Source organism: Adiantum capillus-veneris, chromosome 12 (genome assembly GCF_014529385.1).
Source record: "Adiantum capillus-veneris isolate H3 chromosome 12, ASM1452938v2, whole genome shotgun sequence".
Taxonomy (NCBI): domain Eukaryota; kingdom Viridiplantae; phylum Streptophyta; class Polypodiopsida; order Polypodiales; family Pteridaceae; genus Adiantum; species Adiantum capillus-veneris.
Genome location: NC_140942.1, coordinates 149,008,181 through 149,030,534, shown reverse-complemented (window position 1 = coordinate 149,030,534; position 22,354 = coordinate 149,008,181). Strand labels below are relative to the sequence as shown.

General features: G+C 46.8%; 1 protein-coding gene across 5 annotated transcripts in view; it reads right to left on the bottom strand.

Moving 5' to 3' along the window:
* Positions 1–22,354, bottom strand: part of LOC147446669 (uncharacterized) — a 137,519-nt gene that overhangs the window by 1,350 nt on the left and 113,815 nt on the right. The gene's annotated exons all lie outside the window — the stretch shown is intronic.

Genomic DNA, 22,354 nt, shown 5'->3' with positions numbered 1-22,354 from the left:
CTACCCACAGTAAGCACAGAATCAACAAAAGAATATCCCCCCCCCCCAAAAAAAAAAAACACCTTAAAGAGAGAGACCCTAAGGTCAAGTGAAGATGATAAGGCAGTACAAAATAAAAAGTGAACCCTAATACATATACCATGACGATCCAAGCACTAACACTTGAAAGCCAATTTAAATATTTGGCAGTCACATGGGAACAGGAGACCCTTAGGGCCGGGAAACACGGATACAGAGAGAGACGAGTATGGCTAGCTGGAAAACGGACAAGTGTGCCATGATATGTCAATGTTAGGGTTAGAATTCCTTAAAGCTGATTGATTGTTTTACCCTTGCCAATGTGAGGTGAAATGTTTGCAACACTTAGCCTCGATTCATAGGTGAGGTGATACTAATGATGAATAAATATGATGAGATTCAATCCATCTAAACATGCCTTAATGATCGGTGAGATATGGATGTGGTTGTTAAATAAGTCATAATGATCATGATTCGTGTCTCGACGAGGATATTGATGTGAATGTGATTATTGATTGTTCACTGATCCGTGTTCTTTGTGCTAGTGCATGGTTTGAGTAGTCAAATATATGTCTGCATGAAGACGATGTCTACTAAGTTGGTTTATTGTTTACTATCAATTTTGCAAGTCATAATGATCATGATTCGTGTCTCGACGAGGATATTGATGTGAATGTGATTATTGATTGTTCACTGATCCCTGTTCTTTGTGCTAGTGCATGGTTTGAGTAGTCAAATATATGTCTGCATGAAGACGATGTCTACTAAGTTGGTTTATTGTTTACTATCAATTTTGCAAGCGTAATCGAGGGCGATTACTCTTCTCTTAAGGGGGTTTGTCACAAACTGATAACGAGGCATGACCATACCAACCCAAACGAGGAGAGCACTGGCCATGTGAGACCTGACTATGACGTGCGCACTGCACTTGCGCCACGTTGACAAGCTTATGCTACACTCTAGCATCAGTCCTAGTTAGCATATTACCTATCCTGGCACATTGCGAGCCTCTAGAAGGATGCGCATGCCCAGGCAGGTCATAGTTGCATACCCTCTCTTGCACTTTACAATCATTCAGCATATAGGCATGTGAATCACCTCTTATTAGTAGGCTCTGAATTTATTAATAAGTGACCCTTTGACTTCATTTTTTGATAAAATCGTGGAGACTCATAAATTCCTGCTCAACCCAGCCTCTTATTGCTATACAAGTGATTGGGGGGTCTCTCCTCTGAAGGCAAGAAGCAAAAGTTCAAGTACCCCCCAAGTACCCGCAAAACCGCAGTACACGGACCAGTAGTACCAACGTTTCCAAGCCTTCATCCTCAGCGCTTTTCCAGCAGCCGTCCAGCATTTTCAGCCCATTCAATCAGCGTTTTCAGCACCAGCCATTTCCGTTCCCAATCATCCACAAGCACCAGCGATTTCCCTTCTCCATGCCCAGATCCATCAGCATCCCACAGATTCACTAGCGTTAGTAATCTCAGCCATCAGCCCTCCAGAGTTTTCAGTTTTCAGCATCACCAACATTGGTAGACCAGCCCCAAAGTTGCAGACCCAAGCCAAGTTCCCTAGTGTTTTCAGCATTCAGCACTTAGCCTCACAGTACCCAGCATCTACATCAAGCACCATCAGTACCAAGTATCGAACACAATACTCCTCAGCATCTACAGCAGTACCCATTAATATCATTGCAATACCAAGCATCTTCTCGCAGTACCCATCAGCAGCTCAGCTTCTAGGATCATTGTAACAGCATTGTGCCAGTAATAAAGCAAGTACTTGCTCCAGCAACAGAGCAAGGGGGCCCTTGAGGGTGGTTGGGACCCGACATACCGTGTCCCCTCTCTTTTCTCTCTCTCTGTCTCCTCTCGTTCATTGTGTTCAGTTCAGTTTCTCTTTTCAAGTGAAGATCCAAGCTAAATCCTTAAACAATACCTTTGCACCTGACATTGGTATCAGAGCTCTGTGTCTACTTCAGCTTCGTAAGGGCAGTACCAAGAACCCCCAGAACCCAAGAAAAACCAAGAACCCAAAGAACCTCTCTCAGTTTTTTTTTTCTCAAAGAAGCTTCGCGTCACGACCGCAAACTTATTAGCCACTCCCACCCTTAGTTCATGGCGTATCAAGCGCGCTCCCATCTTCATTGCTATGGCTTTCAACATCGGATCCACAAAAATCCAAATCTTGAATACCAAGATTTACTTGCCTCCTATGCAGATATGGAAGGAGTTGGTGCAAGGATCCATGACCCTCTTCTGCATTTGCATTCGCATGTAGAGTGCATCCACTTCCGTCGACAAGCAACCCTTGGAAATACCTCCAAGCAACCTTACCTTTCAGCTTCACCCGTAGTGTTTTCTCGACGGGACTATTTGAGTGGTAGTACTTGCTCACAAGGCAGAGTCAGCATCAAGACCGGTATTCTACGACAGTAGAAAGGCTACCTAGTAACTCATATGGTCGGTGTTTACATCGCAACAGTACCTACATCCGCAATATCCACAAGTTTGGAGTTTTCATCGGTTTATGCATCCACAAGCATCAGAAGCATTCGGCATCAGAAGTACAGATACCATCCAAAGGAGGAAGTTCGGCAGTTGTGCCTCACCTTCAACAGGGAGGGATATCATGTGCGCACTGCACTTGCGCCACATGGACAAGAGCATAGGACCTAGCCTTGCACTTTGTGAGCCTCTAGCAGGGCCTGCATGCCCAGGCAGGTCATAGTACAGTCATTCAGCATATAGGTGTGTGAATCACCTTTTGTTAGTAGGCTCTCAAGTTATTAATAAGTGACCCTTTAGCTTCATTTTTTGATAAGATGGTGGAGACTCATAAATCCTTGCTCGACCCAGCCTCATATTGCTATATAAGTGATTGGGGGGCCTTTCCTCTGAAGGCAAGAAGCAGAAGGACAAGTACTAGCCAAGTACCTGCAACACAACAGTACAAGGACCAATAGTGCCAGCGTTTCCAAGCCTTCATCCTCAGCGTTTTTCCAACATCAGTCCAGCATTTTCAGCCCATTCAATCAACGTTTTCAGCACCAGCCATTACTATTCCCAGTCAACCACAAGCACAAGGTTCAACAATTTCCCTTCTACATGCCCTGATCCGAGATCCATCTGCATCCCAGCAGATTCACTAGCCCTTCAGCGTTTTCAATTTTCAGCATCACCAACATTGGTAGACCAGTCCCGAAGTTGCAGACCCAAGCCAAGTTCCCTAGTGTTTTCAGCATTCAGTACTAAGCCTCACAGTACCCAGTATCTACATCAAGCACCATCAGTACCATCTCAGCATCTACAGCAATACCCATTAGTATCATCGCAGTACCAAGCATCTTCTTGCAATACCCATCAACAGCTCAACATCTAGGATCATTGTAACAACATTGTGCAAGTAATAAAGCAAGTACTTGCTTTGGCAACAAAGCAAGGGGGCGCATGAGGGTGGTTGGGACCCGACATGCCGTGTCGTCTCTCTCTCTCTGTCTCCCTCTCGTTCATTGTGTTCAGTTCAGTTTCTCTTTGCAAGTGAAGTTAAGTAACCTTGTGTTTGTGCGGAGTACTAGATCCGAGCTAAATCCTTAAACACTTCCGCTGCACCTGACACTAGCCTAGATCAAATGACCCAAGTCAGAGTTTGGCCACCTGCAATTTGCGGCGCGATTTTTGGTGGAAATCATGCCATAAAATGCGGCACATTTTACGACTCAAAAGGCAAGGCCGTTTGGAGGCAAGGGCTGCTTTTTTTGGCACATTTACTGAAAGTGTTTTTGTGGGCGCTACAACTTTTGAGCATCAAATTTTTATAGCTTTTGCTTCTGAGGCTGCATGCCTTTATAAACAGGCCTAGGGATCACTTATGGCATGGCTTGGTAGTGAACTGCAAAGTGACTCCCCAATAGTTGTACTCTATGGTCATCAATATAAAAGAAGTACCATGTGAGGCATCTGACTTGAAGGCAAATGCATCTGGGTAGAGAATTATGCTCTCCAGTGTCTCATCTCCAGTGATCTTTCTAATTCAAGTGGTGCAGTTTCAAGTTCAGTCGTGTGTTTGATTTTGATTTGTAGCAGGCTACAGTGTCACTTTCACAGGACACTCAGTGAGTACGGTTGGTCTGGCCTGGTTCACACTAGTCGGACTCTGGACGGACTCTGTGGGCCGGGCTGGGCAGTGACACGTGGCAGGATACGGACGGTGGTCTAGTGGACATCGTGGCCAGGTCACCACCACCACTCACTTTGGAGATTGGCTTAGGTGGCTGACATTTATGAGCCGTTGGGTCATTATCATCATGGGCTTCACCTTTGGTCCAGCATCGTCGTCGAGAGCAGCGAGTCTTGCACAGAGCACTGCTTCACCATCCCTGCACATCTGAGCCTCGACACCCCCATTTGTACCTGTGAGTCCTGGGCTGGAGCTGAGTGTGCTGCCACGCCAGAGTCTGTACATGGTTCTTTGAGATAGTCGAGTCCACATGTTCTAGTCCACTGTTGTGTCTCTGTTGTTCTGTTGTTATCCATTGTTTCTGTGTTTCATTCTGTTTGAGTGAGTTTCCATCTGTTGAGTGAGATTGTCACGCACATTGCATTGAGGGGCACCCACACTGTAGAGATGCACGACACATTATTCGTGCTACAGGTGCTCTCATTTTGGCGATCACGGTGGGACCTCAACTGAAGTCTCACTCTGTTGAGTAGCTGGTTTCTTCGCTTCGCTTGTGCAGCTTGTTGGTCTGGTCCAATTTCACCCTTGACAGCTTAATCTAGCTGGTCTAGTCTCTCACCTTGCTGGTCTGGTCCTCTCTCGCCCTAGTCCACCCAGTCCTCGTCCTTGTCTAGTCCTTCTCGTCCCTGGTCTAGTCCTTCCTCGTCCTGGTCCAGGCCAGGTGGTCTAGTCACTCGCCATGGTCTAGTAGAGTCTAGACCAATGTTCAGCCAAGTGAAGGTTGTCTTGCCCAAGTGAAGGTCTTCTTGCCCAAAGCTTGGTGGGGTTGGCGGTTACTGCATGACACATACAAGGAGGTCATTGGAGCGTCAAAGTGCACTACTGAGTCCTCTGAAGTACTACCACAAACGGCGTCAACCCTTGGTGCCCAGTAGAAGCATATTAACCCCATCACCCATACCTACTCTTACGGCTACCTCCATTCCTTCGACCGGTTCTACATCCTCCAGGTCACCTTCTCCGGTAAGGCTCTCCCCCATCTTGTTATTGCAGCAAGCTAGTGAGCAACAGACTCAGGAGCAGGAGGCCATGGAGGAGCTCACAAGTGTTCTAGCAAAGGTGAACATCAAGTTCCCTAACTTTAAGGGTCTCTCCACAGAGGATGCAGACGACCATGCTCGGAGGTTTGTCTCTCTTTGCAGAGGTCGTGGCCTCAATAGAGAAGATGCATACCTGGTGCTCTTTCCGTCCACCTTGGATGGTCTTGCAGATAAATGGTACAGTCAGTTTGCTGAAAACCACTTTACTACTTGGACCATGTTAAGACAGCAGTTCTGTGAAGCTTTCCGACCAGGGGATTATCAAGAGAAGATTCTAGATGAGTTGGCCAACCTGTTGCTCCAGCCCAAGGAGACATTTGCAGAGCTCATGACCAGAACAAAGTCCCTGGTCGCCAAGCTGCCTCAGCAACCAGGGGAATTCATGGTGAAGAAGTGGGTAGAGAAGGCTCTGCCTAAGACTTCTCAACAAAAGCTCAGAGAAAGCCTCCGTCCTGAAGCCAGTCTGGAAGACTTTATTGCTACTGCTACTAGAATAGAGGGAGCAAGAATGCAGTTCACTGACTCTTCTAGGTTAGATACTACCCCTGTACTCGTGGACAATCCAACAGACCCCTTGACTTCTTTACGAAGGGAACTGGAAGCCCTAAAGTTACAACGAGCCCTGCAAGAAGAGAGATCCTTCTCTCTCAGACAGGAGAAGCCTCCACATCAAGAGGCTTATGATCAACTTAAAAGAGAGTTAGAAGAGCTCAGGTCTCAGCAGGAGGCTAAGGCTATGGTATGGTGTAGTTCATGCCGCTCTTCAAGACACCCTCCACACGACTGTCCCCTTCGCTCTTATTGCCACTTCCGCGAAAAATCGGGTCATGAAGATAAGGATTGCTACTATATAAAGGGATTGCACAAAATACAGCAAAGTCTTGGTCCTACACTCCAACAGGGGTTAGCACCAGCATCCAACATGGTTTCCCACTACGGCCATCCCAACTACATGCCACCTTTGCTCAATACCCCTGTTGTCCAAGGTATGTCAAGTACTTTCCCGACTCAAAGTTTTTATAATGCTAATGCCACCTCAACCCCTCAGAGCTTCTACACTTCAGCCTCCAACTCCATGCAGCAACCACCTCGTCCCCCGTTTCGTCCTTCCAATCGGCCCATACTCTGCTACAGATGCGGAGAATATGGGCATTATCAGAGCAAGTGTCCTTGTCGTCATTGCCCTGATTCGAAGGATCACTACAGTAAGGATTGTCCCACGCAAAGGGCATCCACGTCTTCAGGCTCGACTCAGAACCAGCAAGATTTCACCTTCCCGAAGATAAATTTGATTACTGTGAACACCGTGCCTCAACCATCACCTGCTACTCATGTGGTTAAGCCACTGCAAGTGGAGGAGGCTGCTGGTGTCCTTACTCGGGCACAAAGAGCAGCTCTTGGTCTCAATCTGCCCACAGGTCCACCTCGCCCGTTCTCAGTTCCTCAATCTGGTCTACCTGACCCAAAGGACGAGTCCTTCAAAATTGTTCAAAGCAACCAACTTCCCTGTTATCTGACATTGATGGAGCCTTCTTGGAAGCAGTGGCTGACTTGGAACAGATTAAGGTCCCAAAGGGAGCCCAGTTCGAAGGCGACAAGCCCACAGCAGAAGCCATCTTGAAAAATACTTTTCAGCAGGTGTCACTATACGACATGCTAAGGCTTGACGCAACACTTAGAAGTGACACCTTGTCAGTCATTCAGTCTCTGTACCCGGGGGCTGGGCCTAGTGGCGGGCACCTCCCTGTACAGCCCTCAGAGTCTTATTTGATTTCCTATCCAACTGCTCCCCTCACCGATTATAAAAGTCCTCGTCTCACTGTATCTATTCTTGGGCACCAGCTATCCGGCGTCATCATTGATGGTGGATCTGGAATCAACCTGATGCCCGAGTTCACTATGTTAGCTCTAGGTCTACAACCTACTCGCCCTGCCCCCTTCACAGTTACATTGGCCGATCAACGAACAGTATACCCAATGGGCATCGTGGACAATGCGCTTCTGCAGGTATAAAACTTTACTTTTAACTTGGATTTTGTGGTGGTTCGTCTTCCCCAGGTTGAGGGCGGATTTCCTTTGCTCATTGGAAGACCATGGCTACAACACACTAAAGCACTTCATGATTGGGGAAACGACGCAATGTGGATACAAACTTCTGGCTCCCCGATGCAACCCATCCTTTTGGAAGGAGGTATGGATCCAGCGGTGCAGCAAGTTTCTTTGTCAATGGAAACCAACCCTGAACAAGAACAGCCTACTACACCTGAAGGGTCAGACGAAGATCTGCTGGAGTGGTTGGAGGCTACCAAATCTATGCCTTGTTATGGAGTCTCTATTCACTCTTTGCCTGAAGGAACACCCTCTTCAAATGATTCCACAGCAACTCAATCTAATGTGCCACCTGAGCCTATGAAGAAGCATAAAAGCAGTAAGAAATCTCTTCTACAACAGTTCACCCCCTTTCAAACATCAACCCCTTTGGTGTTTGCTTCTCAGACCAGAACAAAGCTCTCCTCTGTGTCTAGCAAACTCCCTTCACCGAACCCGTCCTGCAAGATGAATTCCAAGATCATGATATCTCTCTTGCTCATGATAGCTGCGTGCTCTTTATTTGCACCCTACCCATCACCCTACCCTTCCCATCTCCCCCTCACCCTCGAGCTAATCCCTCCCCCTCCCCTCGCCCTACCCTCCCCCTCTCCCCCTCGCCCTCGCCTAACCTTCCCCCTTTCCCCTCGCCCTCGCCCTTTCCCATCCCCTCGCCCCTCACCCTAACCCTCCCCTTCCCCCTCGCCCTCGCCCCTCGCCCCTAGCCCCTAGTCCCTTGCCCCTAGTCCCTAGTCCCTAGCCCCTAGCCTCTAGTCCCTAGTCCCTCGCCCCTAGCCCCTAGCCCCTCGCCCCTAGTCCCTAGCCCCTCACCCCTAGTCCCTAGCCTCTGGTCCCTAGCCCCTAGCTCCTAGCCCTTGGCCCACCCATGCAATAAATGATTGCAGATGGCAAGAGAATTCAACTTTGGAGGAGGAGGTTTCTTTGCTCGATCACAACACAGGATGGCAGATTCTTATGCAGAGATGATGACAAAGAATTTAAAGTAGAGTGTGAAGAGCTGCAGCAAACTCTTGGCACTTCTCAAGCTGAAAACCAATGAAGTGTAGTCGCTCTAAAGGAGGCATATGAGAGGCTCTTGAAGGAGTTGCAGAGGCCAGTCGTAGTTGTTGAGGAAGAGCATGAAGGGTTCACGAAGCAGATTGGTTTTATTTCACATTTTTTCAGTATCTCCTAGTTTTTCAATATTTCCTCTCACCGAGAAGGTGAGTGGTCTTGTGGCGGGCAACCTGTAGCAGGCTACAGTGTCACTTTCACAGGACACTCAGTGAGTACGGTTGGTTTGGCCTGGTTCACACTAGTCGGACTCTGGACGGACTCTGTGGGCCGGGCTGGGCAGTGACACGTGGCAGGATACGGACGGTGGTCTAGTGGACATCGTGGCCAGGTCACCACCACCACTCACTTTGGAGATTGGCTTAGGTGGCTGACATTTATGAGCCGTTGGGTCATTATCATCATGGGCTTCACCTTTGGTCCAGCATCGTCGTCGAGAGCAGCGAGTCTTGCATAGAGCACTGCTTCACCATCCCTGCACATCTGAGCCTCGACACCCCCATTTGTACCTGTGAGTCCTGGGCTGGAGCTGAGTGTGCTGCCACGCCAGAGTCTGTACATGGTTCTTTGAGATAGTCGAGTCCACATGTTCTAGTCCACTGTTGTGTCTCTGTTGTTCTGTTGTTATCCATTGTTTCTGTGTTTCATTCTGTTTGAGTGAGTTTCCATCTGTTGAGTGAGATTGTCACGCACATTGCACTGAGGGGCACCCACACTGTAGAGAGCACGACACATTATTCGCGCTACATGATTCACAGCCTCGCCGGTGGCTTGCCGCTTATAAGCTACAATTAATGAAAGGAAAATGGAAATGAAGGCCGATGGTACCTCTTAGTATAATTGCATCCCACACCACAAGGTGGACGCTATTGCCAATGCATTGAATGTGGACTAAATTGTAGTTCACAATTGTTGAGCAGCTATATTTGCTGCTCTCACCATACTCGTTGCATGTTGAAGGTCAAGGAATTTGTTGTTGAGTGCGTTCAGTTTCCCACTGATGGTTTGGCTTTGAAAAGTGAAGTGCGGGAGGGTCAGTAACACCTTGGCCAATGATTATATTCGAGATTAGCAGTTTGGCAAATATTGCACCTTGCACACCAAGACAGATCAACTCCACTAGTGGTTTGAATAGTGTTGCAGTATGTATAGATGCAGCGACTGAATGGCAAAGGAGTTGCTTGCTTATATCACACAAGTTGCAACGGACGGCCATATCGCAAGGGTGAGGATTTAGCGCGAGGCTATGGTCATTTAATAAGGAAGTTGTTCCCAACACCAAGAAGCCTTCCGAGAACAGCCAAATACTCACAATCCTTTTGTTGACAAACCGTGTCCCGGCTAATGTCCAAGGCTCTTCGGCTGCAGGCTCTTCCAAGACGAACAGGAGCGCAAATGCAATCGAGCCGTTAAGCCTGCAATTGGAATTGACAATAAGGAACCGGACATGTCTGGCATAGGTAAAGATAAGCATCCCCACATCTCTTCTCACCAGTCATCTGCTGATTTGGATGAAGAAAAGATGCTAAAGATCAACACAATTGTTGTTTCAGCCACTGCTTTCACCACTATTATCGGTCATTGTGCAAACCTGTGCTTTCAGCCTTTGTGACTCCAGCTAGTAACTTGGTTGCTTTCAGCCTTTGTGGGCAGCCACTCCAGCTAGCAGACTGTAGAGCTTGATTGCAACAGCCCGGCCAGCCAACCGACAATCCACCTCCACCAGGCCACAGCAACCACCTGTGCAGCAGCAGATTCTGTCGGTAACCACCACTGTCCCTTTAGGTTGTCCAGTATGATGAGTTTGGTAGAAGTTGGTTGTTCTCCAAAATCTCCCTGTTTTGACAATTGCGCCACTGCCGAAACTTACATTGGTGCCGGTCTCACCACCAACGGTCAAATGACACACTGCTGTAGAGTGAGCTTGCGTGGGGAATGCATGCCATGCAAAATGTTTACAATCCACAGTTGACCTCAACGCTCTGTATCGGCAAAACAGCAACTTGCTCAAGGATTTCATGCTTTGGAGGGTCGGTAAAGTTACACCATAGCCTGCCCTCTCTAGTCTGAAACACGGCTTGCGGAACTACAAAGATGTTGGGATCGTGGGCTTTGGTCTAGCCCGGATTGTAACCATGTGAGGATAACCTCTTGTTTTCTAGGTGGATTAGGTGGCCTATGGCATGTGGGATATGCCCAAAAGTAGCCCAGGTCATGGTACTACCCATGGTTGTTCTTTCTAAGCACGGTAAGGGTCAATTTGGAGTAGTTCCTCAAGTGCCCTAGAAAGGTGGATCCGAAAATCAAACCTCTCTCTTTAGCATGTGCTTGTGGCAAGTGGTAGAAGGCTCCCTTGTGCTATTTAAGCACCTCTTGTAATCTAGTTGTCAATTTGTGTCTACACTCTACTCCACTTTTCTTTGTGAAATTAGCATTATCATTAGCATGTTAACACTATGAATGGCTCTCTAATCTACCCTCCCTAGACTCTACAACTGGTATCAATAGAGCCTTAATCATGATTAGCACTTCCTAATCATCTCTAAGATCCTTAACCATTAGCCTCTACTTCTCTCTCATAGCTAGTTAGTGCACTACTAACGTAATATTTTTAGCTACGGCTATAGATACATGAAAATGGTTAGCTACAGCTACAAGTAAATGAAAATGATTTTTTGTGCACACAATGAATTTATGAATTTATCGGTACCAGTTATTTATGAACGGGTAAATTTTCCAATGTAATGTGTTATTTGGAAATTTATCCCTGTCCGGATAGTATGATAAGTAGAATAGTAGCCGAACGCAGTGCAGAATAGTTCACAAGAAGCACATGAATAAGATGGTGTCCTTAGTTCGCTCAGAAAAGCTATAATTTAATAGCTTTCCCGTGGCCGCTCAAGAAGTGGCCGGCCGGACACAGTGGAAATACGATCCGACGGGAGCCAGCAAACTGAGTCGAGAGAGTCACGAAATCGGCCGAGTTATAAAAGCTCCAGATTGACCAAAAAACTCGGTTTTAACACTCGTTTTTAAGTGGAAGGTTTAAAACCTTCAAAAATAAGTGGCCGCACCAGTTTGAACACAGCCAAAGTTAATAAAACTTTTTCTTTTTAAAGGACTCCTAGCGTGAGATGTAGAAAAAGCCAACGCTGATAGTAGGAATACCTAAGACAGGGGCTCCAACACAGCTTCAAAGGGATCCTACATTAGGAACATCGCGACAACACGAAGAAGAAGAAATTCCTTCGCCGAATTTCAAATTTTTTCTCATGTAGCTGCACCTCTCCACGATCTCACAAAGAAAAAGATATCTTTTGTAGGGGAGACTAAACAAAAGGAAGCTTTTAGAAAGCTCAAGTACCTTCTCACCATGGGACCATCTTCATTGTACTTGATCTCCGGAAACCATTTGAAGTACATTGTGATGCTTCAAGCGATTGCATTGGCTCGGTTCTTAATCAAGAAGGCCACGCAATAGCTTATGAAAGTAGATGACTTCGTGATGCGGAGCTTCATGCTTCTATCTATGAGAAGGATCTCAAGGCAATCATTCATGCTCTCTCATTTTGAAAACGCCACCTTTTGGGAGCAGATTTTATGATCAAGACAAATCATCAAAGTCTTCGATACTCTCTCTCAATGCAAGTTGTTTAAGAAACACATGCGGTGGGCCAATTTTCTTTCTATGTTTCACTTCCAAATTCTACACTCTAAATGTGGTGGGAGATGCTCTCTCTCGACGGCCCCAAGTAAATGCCATAACAAGTATACATCATCAAGAATTCGAATCTCTACCGGAGATGTGCCTTGACGACCCCGATTTTGGTGAAATCTGGCAGCAGCTACAAACTGGTATGAAAGTTTTTCCCTACTCTATTAAAGATACTTACCTTTGTTTCCATCAGGCTCTTTGTGTGGCGTGTCCACTTAGAACAAAGGTAATGGATGAAGCACATGCTTCTCCTTACACGACATTGAGGTATAATGTCCACAACAGAGGCCTTAAAAAGATATTTCTATTGGCTAACCCAACGAGCTGACATAGATAAATATATCAGACAATGTGTACCATGCCAAAAAGCTAAGTATGATCGCCATAAGACTCCTGGCTTGCTTCAGCCCCTACTGGTACCTAAGGTACCTTGGGAAAGTATTGCCATGGACTTCATAATGGATTTGCCACGAACTCCGAATGGAAATGATGCAATCTAGACTATCATAAACAGATTCAGTAGGCAAGCTCATTTCATTCCAATAAAAAAGACCATTGAAGCTGATCACATGGCCAAAATCTTTTTGGCCCAAATTTTTAAACATCATGGCATGCCCAAAAAGATTATAAGTGATTGCGACCCACCAACGACCAGTAATTTCTGGCAAGCACTTTTTACGAACTTAGGAACTAAGCTGAATATTTTTGCGGCTTATCAATCCTCAGACAGATACACAAAGCAAAATCGCTAACTCCACAATCCTAGATAATTTGAAGTGCTACATCTCTGATAACCAATGAGAATGGGAGAAATATCTACCTCTCGCAAAATTTGTCTATAATAACACTATACAATCCTCTCCAGGAAAAGCATCTTTTGAGGTTATTTATGGAAAATCACATCTTTCCCCAATCCTTCTCACGAAGGATAAGATATTCGCAGCTGATGAGTTTGTTCGAGATCATCTCAAGCTAACTGAAGGACATTTGTTCTTCTCAAGTTCAATAAAGCGCGACTTGAGAAGCACGACCTTCAAAAAGGAAAAGTTGTAAAACTTTCCAACAGATATCATGGCCCGTTTAAGATTACAAAACAGATAAATGACGTAGCATTTAGATTCGATCTTCCAAAGAATTAGAAAATCCATAAAGCTTTTCACATGAGCCTTCTACGACTTTTCGTTGGCGAACCTCCTGCAGAACCAGCTATAAAAGATCTCCCTGAGGTAGATGAAACTAAAGAAATACTTCTTCCAGAACAGATCGTTCACCATCGGAAGCGCCAACTAAAGTCTAATAGAACTCATTGTAAGTACTTAGTAAAGTTTAAAAATTACCCCCCTCTAGATGCCCAGTGAGGACTCAATCATAATTGCAAGATTTTGTAGACATCATCAGTATCATGAAGCCTTACAGTCGAGGAGAACTCCCCACCCAATGCATTCCCCCCTCCCTTCGCTCGTGTTATTCGTGCCCTGCCTCCTCGCACCATCCTCGTCCTCCCCCCCCCCACCCCCCCCAACCACCACCACCACCACACACACACACAACCCCTCTTGTTCTCACTATGTCGACCTCGCTTTGTCCTGGTTTGGATTCCCTCCTAAGTAAGGGTTTTATAGCAGCAATGGTCGTGTCGGCACCCCGCCCGCCAACATAGTACACACACATGGATGCTCGTGCTCAGCCACAGAGAAACTCAAACAAAGTCCCCCTCGCTTGACCCCGCCGAGCCCACCATCCGACTAGCTCTGTCACCAGTCGAGCAAGGGAGCCTTGTAGCAGAGGTGGAGCGCCTTTAGGCCACCTCTGTCATTGGCAATCGACCTAGTCGAGGTGAGCTACGCAACCTCCTCCAAGCCCGCCTTCTAGCAGAGGTGGGAAAGATTATTGACATCCAACTTCTCGGGCGAGGATACTACCAAATTGAGTTTGAGACTCCCGAGATGGCTGCTAGGGTCATTTCGATAAGCCCATTGGCCATCCGAGCGGTAGGAGCTCATTTTCGACAATGGCGCCATGGTTTTGATCAGCTTCGGATGTTCTTGTCAAGGAGGCAGATCTGCCCTTTCGGTTTGCTTCCCCGGCTTGAGGAGGGACTACCTACTACTTCTTTCTAGGATTGGTTTCGAGATCGGGACAGTCTTGGAGACCCCGCGCACGGCACCTTCAATTGCTTCCAAGGTTGTTGATGTTCCTTCAGTACACGTTCTCGTTCGTGACACTCATACCCTCCCGAAGGTGGTTCTTCTACCTAGGTTTAGTGGTGGGTGGTTATGCCAGATATTGGAGTATTCGGGACTCCCGAAACAATGCTTCATTTGCATGTAGATGGGCCACTTGGCGAAGGCCTATTCTCACAAGAGATCTCAACCCACAGCGCATGCTCAGTCCCCCAAGATTGAACATGCCCAGCAAGCAGGTACCCAAGACACACAGGCTGTCACTTCGATAGAGGCCTGCGACCAGCGACCTAATTGTTGGTTGAAGGTGCTCGGCCGACGTCGATAGGGATGCGCTCGCCACATCGCCCCCCCTTAGGTGGCAGACCTCCTACAGCTCAGCAACATTGGGTTCCGACAACAGGGAACCGTTTTGACCCCCTGCAGCAGGTATCCCCCGAGGAGCCCCCTTCCACCTCAGCTTCACCACCTCCCCCTCCACCTTTAAACTCCTCTGCCCCGCCGCCTTCTCCCCCCCCCTCCTCCCCTCCCCCCCACTCCCCCCCTCTCCACTGTTGGGCCCTCAGCATCATCACCCGACCCATCCCACACTCTTCCTTTGACATAGGGAACTCGACACTCATCCGCACCTAGACGCTCTCTTGGTAGTGCTTTCGCTGCAAGCCGAATGGGTCGGGAGGGACAGCCCTACTTGAGGACGCTGCTTCTGGTTCAAGCCTCTCCTTTTGCATCACTCCCTCTTGGGCTGACCAGTTTTGGCATTGGCTGACAGTGGGAATTTCTTCGACTACAGCTTCACCCGATTCCTCGCTGACCCTTCTCCCGACCTTGAGGCAGCTTGCATCCAAGTTCACGTCCTCTTTCTAGCAGCCAGAGGCACCAAGGATTTGGATACAACGGTAGGTTTCTCCTTTTTGTTGTGCGCCAGGGATCACACAGAGTGGACCTTGCACACAATTCTTGATTGGCTCCAGGCCCAGCCTGTAGAGTTTTCACACACACAGGGGACTTACGGGTGACAGATTTGGTACAGACATTTTGGCCTCTAGCCAAGTTCGGTGTGACGCCACCAGATGCAGCAAGATGGAGAGACCGTGTGGTTCACTTTTTTGTTGACACTCAGAGCCCTCCTTACTGTGTATTTGTACATGAGGATTCTTCGACAAAAGATGTAGCCCTATGGACTACACGCTCTGCTTGGGCCTGGGTGGGACAGTCACTTCAGACGCATTTGTCTAGAGGTCGCTCCCATCCAAGCCGGCCTCAAAGATAGCAAGGATGGCTGTTGTTGCATTGGTCTTTTCTCACTGATCCCACGAGGATTGTCTCATGGAATTTACAGGGTTTAGGTGGGCCCCAGGTTCAGCGCCACAGGGGCTGCTTGCGTTAAAACTTCAGAGATGTCTTTGTGGGTGGTATGATTGATATTCTTATGCTCCAGGAGCATCATCTTTGTGAGAGCCTCATTCGGCGATGTGGTCAGATTCTGTGTGGCCGCTATGAGACATTTTGGTCAGCTGCTTTTGGGTCTGGAGGCATTCGGGGAGGGGTGTATAGCTATTGCAGACTCGTGGCAGCACGCCATTGTGGGCAGAGGTATTATTGTGTCAGACAAGGCCCAGTGGATTACTATACAGGTTCATAGCTGCCTCATGGGCTTCCTGAACATCTATGCGCCCAATGTGGCAAGTGCACGAGCTGAGATTTGGTCACATATTGTAGAGTCTTTGCCCCATGCAGAGCAGTGGTGTGTTGGGGGAGACTTCAACATGTTGGAGGACCCCTCGGATAGGATTGGAGGTAGTCATGCTACTGTGCATGAGGCTGAGTTAGCAGCTTGGGTGCGTTTATGTATGACCTTGAGGATTTCAGATGTTGGTAACATGCAAGCTTCGTGCGGCCTCCAGATAGATTAACTTTCTCTCTTTCTAACCACAGAGTAGGAGGAGTGAATCTATCTCGGATAGATCGCTTCTACGCGAGTGACTGTATCTGTGACATGGGAGAATTTGTTTGCATTCTCGCAAGGACTTCTTTCTCTGATCAAGTGCCAATGATTCTTACTGTGACAGACCCACACAGGAGTGGGACTGTGATGTTGCACATCCCCGTATCATCCGAGTCAGATGGTCTTTTCCTTTGTGGACAATCTGTAGCAAAGTGACCAAGCTGCTCGCATATAAAGAATTTGTTCTCATCCATTAAAGCCTTCTTCTCCTCAAACGACTTGCGCACAAAAGGCTTACTTTTCTTTTTCTTAGCCTGTCCTTTAGACGTCTCGGCTGAGTCCTTGCCTTTGTTTGCCTTTTCTCACCCCTGGGACGCTTCGGGAGTCACTTTCACAACATGTTTCTTTGCTGAATTTTTCTTTTGCTGACCCCCTTTCACGTTGCCCTAAAACACATTGTCCTCTCCCATCAACAAGGCAAGACCAGCGTTGGCAACTTCAATAAGCTGAGTGAGGGTAGCCACTCTATTCTTTGTACAAAAATCTCGAAGCCCGTTAGGCAGCCCACAACAATACGTCTCAATATGCTCTATCAATGGCACAAACCTGTAGGAAGTTACTTAGAGCAACGCTTTACAAAACCTCCGATTGTACTCCTGTAGGCTCTTGCAAGTAGCCGCAGTGTGCCAATCCATCATGACATCAACTTCAAATTCATTTGACAGCCACACAGATGCAAACATTTTCTTGAAGTATACCCATGTGGCGGGTGCCTGTCCTTGCATCAACAGTGTGTCCACCATGTAAGCGCATTGCCTTTCAAGAAAGTGGCAGCTTTCTTGACCTTAGAGGCCTCTGCAAAATTCCCCCCTGCATAAGTTGTATCAAACTGCTGGAGGAAAGTAAGAGCCTTTGCCTTATCCTCATAGCCGTTGAAATGTCAAACTTTATAGTTGCACCACCTTCTTTGTAGGCTTTTGGCTTTTCCGATGCCCCCAAATTGTCATAGGGAATTGTCTGCAACATGGACACTATAGTAGGGATCATCGGCATTCCTTGGCCATTGACATTTTGCGTCATGAGTGCCATATTTGGCTGCTGTTCAGAAAAACCAACCATGCCAAGATTGCCCTACGGCACCCCAAACTGGCCCTGATTGCTTTAAAAGCCTTGTTGCACGCCGATATTACCATACATGGGATTCGGCATCATGCCTTGCATACCCCCAAACACTGTTCCTGCAATATAATGCTGGTTTTCAAGCGCATAACCAGCCATACTTTGGAACACATATCCACCCCCGAAATACCCAGGATATACCGGTGGTGGAAAAACCTGATGCATTGCCTGGAAACCGGTTCCCTGTCCATTTAATGCAACATGAGGACTTTGAAAGGTGGCGGGCTAAATTGGCAAAACCTAAGGAATTGGCGTCCTAACCACCTGCTCATGGACGGAAGGAACCTGTCTTGGAGCCCCTGACTCCGTAACGTGCGAGTGCTCCCTATCCTGCTGGGACCCATGAAGTACCTGGGCTTGAGCCTGAATGGGCTCTACTGGCTGTGTGAGTTGCCTTGTCTGTCGTGGCCATGGTGGCGCTTTCAAAAACACCATAAACCTTGGGTTCTGCACAAGTCGAGTGAAAACATTCACAGTAGCAACAAACCGAGTTCTGAATGCATCATCTTCAAGTTGCCCAGTCATAAAGTCCTGCACTGGAGAAGCACTCACATCAACAAAAGGTACAGACATGGGTGGCCGTGAACTCTGGCCAATGAACTCTGGCCAACCTCAAACACCATAGGTATTGCCTACCTGTCGTGCGAAGAGGAACCCTCTTCCATGATGTCTTTCCCTTTGTCGGCCATAGTGTAATCCCGCGGTCCTGTAAGTCTTCATCAAAAACCAATCGAGGCTCACTTCTCGAGGAACCATGAAACCGGCCCGTACGGCGGTAGACTTTGGCTTTCACTCGAAACTTTACTTTAGACTTTAGGACACAAAGACATTTGCAAATAAAAACCTGTTGCTGGAATTAACACTTCAAACACACGCGGCTTGGAAGCTAGAGCGCTACCAAGCAGATGCCAACAACCTGTGTAAGGTGCAGCGGAACTGAATGTCAAACTTTGCTCAAGATGAGTGCTCTGAACTGTGCTCAAGGGTTCCTTTTACTTAATGGAGAGCATTCCGTTTCTTTAGTGAGAAGAGTGCAATGATCACAAACAAAGTGGGAAAACACTGTGAATGAAGGTGCTGAGACTGAGAGATAGAGAGAGAAGAATGCGACACCAGAATGTTGTCAAACCCTCCTCCAAAGGCCCCATCTCTACGGCAAGAGCGGTCTACTATTGATTGCACAAATCTCTACAATGCAATGGACTTGCCAACAATGTCGACGACAATGAGGACGGCGATGAGACGAGTTGAAATCTGAAAACGCCAAGGGCTGAAATCTTCAAATCTTGTATCTGTTGAATTCTGACTCTATGTCGCTAACGACGGGGATGATGACGACGCGACGATGATGTGCTGAAAACGCAAATGGTGAAATCTGCAAATAGCGGGCTGAATCTACAAACGCTTCCTGATCTGACCGTATGGCGAGGATCTTTTGCGGAAAGGTGAGATCTGCGAGGTTTGGGGCTGCTCTGCAGTGTCTATATGCTGAAAACTGAAAACGCTAAAGCTAATGATGGTTCTATCTCTGGGAATCTGCAAAACGCTAGGCTGACTTGCTGATCCAAAAATGCTAGGCTGATCTGCTGTCTTGTGCAAAAACACTAGGGAATCTACTGTAATATGTTATCGCCGGGCTGATCTGCAACTGCTGAAAACGCTAGGGCTGATCTGCAAATGCTGAAAACGCTGGCTTCTTTGGTGGCTGAAAACGCTAGGTTGCCTGCCGGGGAGTGTTGTTGAGAAGGTGCTCTGTTGGACACTTGGTCCCTGCTGCCTCTTCTGCCAGAAACTGCTAGCGCTAAGTTTTCTTATATATCTGCTTAGCCAATTTGCCCTACCCAGTTTCCCAACAAAGTTACTCATTAATAATAAGTGAAAAATGGCTAAAATAGGAAAATTAGGTTGTGCACTGTAAAAATGCTCTTGATGGGTTTTGATGGTAATCTGATGATCATGTTGTGCGCAACCAGAGGATATGCATCTACCCTAAGTGTCTGGAGGTGCAGGGCTGCGAACAGACTCATAAAAGTGCCAAAACACTTCCTAAGCTAGGCTGACTGAACCCTTGTCATGAAGTAGCTTGTCCACGTACACATAGGGTTAGATGTGCACGTGACATCTCCTCCTTTTCAAAGTGAGGTACTGGTACCGAACTGTATGGCGTCGAGGGAGATCGCCAACAGCGTCTGGAATTCTGGAAAGGACTCTTTGCTGGCCCACTCTGATGCGTGGGTCATGCAATACTTGAACTTCGAAAAGGTTTGCAACGCTTGCTTCTTTGGGTCGCGCCGAAAGCGACACAAAGTCATCTGTGGCTCCTTCAATGCTTCAACTTCGTCTATAGTCATGCGTCTACCTTCTTCAAGAATCTTCGAGGATGAAAATTCCTGAAACCACTTCCAACACAAAAACATGAACATACCCATTCCATGTAGAGTGACTGGAAAAATTCTATTCTTCTTTAAAGACTGTGTATGCAATGTAGATGAACATATAGACGGAGTGCCAAACCGTTCATCAAACACACGCAAACAATGGAATCGAAACTTGTCTTTCTGATCTAAATCCATCAACTCTCGCAAATCACAATGGAAATGCCGATGCTTGATGCTCAATACTTCTTATGCTCTTTCGGATACTGTGTCATGCCAAGGATGTAAGGTGCAACGGAAGTGAATGTTGAACTTTGCTCAAGATGAGTGCTCCGAAATATGCTCAAGGTTCCTTTTACTTAGGGAAGGGAGAGCCTTCCGTCCTTTAGTGAGAGAGTGCAAGTGATCACAAACAAAGTGGATACACACTGTGAATGAAGGTGCTGAGACTGAGAGATAGAGAGAGAAGAATACGACAACATACAAGTTGTCAAACCCTCCTCCAAGGGCCCCTCTCTCGATGGCGAGAGAGGTCTATGCTATTGATTGCACAATCTGGTACAAGATGCTGATGCAAGTTGTTAGGCTATGACGCAATGGGGATCTCGGTTTGATGGCGACGACGATGAACTTCTATCTGTTGGATGCTTCTTTGAATGCTGAAAACACTGACTTCTTGCTGTCCCAAAAACGCTGATTTGCTGTGGTCAAAAACGCTGGATTGACTGTTGGGAAAACGCTGTTTTTGCTGACTTTAATTGCTGGTCTTGCTTGCTGAAAAACGCTGTTTTTCCAGACTGAAAACGCTGGCTAATGGGGGCTGAAATCGCTGTATTAGCAGGCTGAAAAACGCTGGCTTCATGGGGCTCAAAAACGCTGATCCGAGGCTGCTTGGCGACGGAGATCTGCTGGCTTCAGAAACGCTGGAGTTCAGGGCTGAAAATGCCAGGGCTCTTTGGGGTTGGTCTTGTTTGAGAGAGAGGGAGAGATGCCTGCTGCAAAGTACCTTGCCTGTGCACTTCCTCCTCTTCTGCCAGATTGTGCTAGCGCTAGGTTTGCTTATATATTATCTTAGCAAAATTGCCCTACCCAATTCCGAACAAAAGTCTCTTAAAAATAGTAAATGAAAAATGTCAAAAATAGGGAAAATAGGTTTAATGCAGTGGAAAATGCTCCTGATGGATTGTGATGGTAATGCTGATGATCATGTTGTGTGCAACCAGAGGATATGCATCTACTCTAAGTGTCTGGGCATGCACGGTCTGCGAACAAACTCACAAAAGTACCAGAACACTTCCTAAGCTAGGCTAACTGAACTAAATTGAACCCTTGTCATGAAGTAGCTTGTCCACGTACACAAAGGGTTAGATGTGTCACGTGAAGAGACATGGAATGTGAATTTCTTGAATGCAAACATTTTATCTTTTCATGAGTAATCAGCATACATCCGTGCTCATTCATGAGCGAATCGTGTTCATCGTACAATATGGCATGCCTATGAAAAGGGATCACATAAGGACGGTGACTAAAATGCAAGAAACCATCACGAATGAAACACTCGAACATTGCGTGCTGACTAATCATGCGCACACATAATACTTCCTGTGAGGGTTCTTTGGACCTCGACTCGAGAGCCAAGATCGGTTCTTCGTGATAGACCAAATCTGCAATGAGGTTAGCTTCACTAGAAAAAGTATCAACTAAACCATTATCCTTGTGAACAATCACATCTTTATCATGCAAATCATCATCCTTGTGAATAAACACATCTTTTCATGCAAATCATGTGTGTCGTGCGTTGGAGAAGACAAGACTGAGAGAGTCTCTTTCTCCTGATTCTTTTCAATCTTCATCTGCACATTCAAAATGAGAGATGAAGAATGAACAACTTCCTCTCCACAAATGACGATGGGAGAGTCACTTTTGGCATTGAAAGTGAAAGTGTTTTCCGCCCAATCAATAAGAGGGTTATGCTCACGAAACCATCAAATGCCTGAAAGCATATCACATCCTGAAAGAGGAGACGCTACAAATTTTCTGCGGAAGGACACTTGTTGAACAGCGAACAAAACATCAAGGCACTCTTGCGTGATGAGAGAGTCCATATCGGGAGCGAAGCCCGACACCTCGAAAGGAGATGTCTTGCTAACCTCCAAGCGGGCTCTCTCGACAAGAAAGTCACTAATCACATCATGCATACTGCCTAGGTCAAACAATATGACAAAACGTTGACCCTTCACATGACCATAACACTTAATGAGAGACTCATCAATGGGAGGATAATGAAAAACTTGGGTCACACTCATGTTCTCATTTATTACATTGACAGAGGATGTGGGTTCCGTGGGTTCTGTGGGTCTTTTTATGTGATCCTTGATGTGACAATGATAACATCGACCTTCCTTAGAATAAATGCTTTGTTCTTCTGACGTGATGTATCCTCCTAAAATTCCTTGTTCTGCCTTTTCATATGGAGTGAGCTTAGGTTTAACAAT